This window comes from Rhipicephalus sanguineus, chromosome 6 (assembly GCF_013339695.2).
Source record: "Rhipicephalus sanguineus isolate Rsan-2018 chromosome 6, BIME_Rsan_1.4, whole genome shotgun sequence".
NCBI classification, from domain to species: Eukaryota; Metazoa; Arthropoda; class Arachnida; order Ixodida; family Ixodidae; genus Rhipicephalus; species Rhipicephalus sanguineus.
Window position 1 is genome coordinate 90,762,215 of NC_051181.1, and position 1,956 is coordinate 90,764,170.

The following is a 1,956-nucleotide window of genomic DNA, read 5'->3' on the forward strand; positions in this document are numbered from 1 at the left end:
TGCATGTTGTTGAACACCTCCAGGAACCTACGAAGACTCCGAACAAGTTGCACTAGTGTGCCGCGCAATAAGCAAGCATTATTCATTGATAAAGCCCATTTAGCAACGACTTACTCGAAGCGCATTTTCTCTCTGGGAGGGACAAGTATTCTTAGGGATTTTTTGTGAAGACCGGGCATAATGTATTTGGAATCGGAGCTCATTACAACTGCGACCGCTGTTTCACCAAGTTCGGTTTCGTGTACGCAAGTAGCACGTGGTGAAACAGTGGCTAAAGCGCGTTCGTCTAATGATCGGATTGAAACGTCAGTATGTATACGTACGAAGGCGCATCTGCGAAAATTTGAAAGCAATAAATTCCTCAATCTGTTGTTCGTGCGACACGTAAGAGCTAGTGTTCACATTGGCTCTAAACACAGGCGTGCGCGGTGTTTCAGAGGGGGGGGGGGGAAGAGAGGGGCTAGATTTGCTGCAGCGCCCTTCCTTCCATCCCTCTCCCCCATCTCCCCGCGCTCTTTGGTCGAGTCTGCGAGACAGCAAGCTTCTCGATGGTGTTGCAAAAATCGAAACTGAGCGGTGACGCGTTTATCACAATGGCCTGCCTTTGGTCCACAGCTTTCCGCGGGTAAAGACGGGAAGCAAACATTCCGCGTTCAGCAGGCAGCATCAGAGGCACTCGCCCACCAATATCGTCAAAAATCTGCATAATCATAACCACCATAATAATTAATGATGACACAGCTCCGAGCGAACAAAGCGAGAAACATGCACAAGGGTTTTAAACGACGTTTGACCTGCATTCCGGAGCCAGGAACATACGCGGTGAGCAGCAGAGAGAACATCACCCTGAGGCTTACATCCCCGTACCAACAGAGTGCGCGGTGGTTAGATACTTAATACAATAGAAAAGTATGTACCCATAAGGAAGCAGTGTGACGCCACATAATATTACATACGAGCACCCCGGGATGTTGTCCCAAATACGGCGCCTTTGGTCAGCCTGCGCTTCTGTCTTTGGACAACACACTAGGTCTGACTAAGTCGCTTGACTTAAACGAGACGAAGAAAACTTCATAACGGCAAACAAAGCGTAAGGAAACTATGAAGCGAGCATTCGACAAAAGCTATAACACTAAGATTTCCGCACTTGCATGAGGCGACATAATTCTAGCTGGGAAAGTACATGGCGCTCCTACAGTGCGAAACACATGAACGGTTTAAAGTAATAAAGGGGGCTATCAAAAATACCAAGTGCTGAAGACCATCAGATGCACGAACACTAACAGCACGAGGGAAATAACAGTCATTAGCAACGTCACCCCTTCCGTGCAGCGGAACGATGAAACATTAAACATGGTCACAATCTATGATTTAGGTAGAACTACGCCGTCAAAGTTACAACTTTTCCATGAGTAGTATCATGGTTGTACTTAGGGCTCCGTGTTTTAGGATAAATCTGAAAAAAATATCCGATAAATACTCGGCGGTAAAATTTGTGACTATTCGGATTTATCCGACAAACTCCGATTTCAAAAGGGAATTTTCAAGGTTCAACAGCCATTTTCAAAGCTGAAAATTGTCACTTTTAAGGAGCGCACCTCCATCAGCGGCAGCAACCTCATAAAGTGTGCTTGCGTGTATTACAACACGCTTTAAGGTTGTAATACGAACAAACGTATATAGGTGTACTGCATGCAAGTATCCGTGTTTGTATGTATATGTCTTTGTGCCTTCAAACCTTCCAGACATCTAAAATACACTTCGCATGTTCGCATGCTTTCGTGTTCACATATCATTCCATCTAAGATTTCGGAGCATGGAGAATAATATTAATATTAGGTCCGTTCACTCTTCATCAAGACGATGAGGGAGGCTGGGAGAAAACGCTGAGAAACAACTTGACTAGCTCCTGCCCTCCCTCCCCTTCTCTCCCAAAGGAAGCAAACTTAGGTGAGT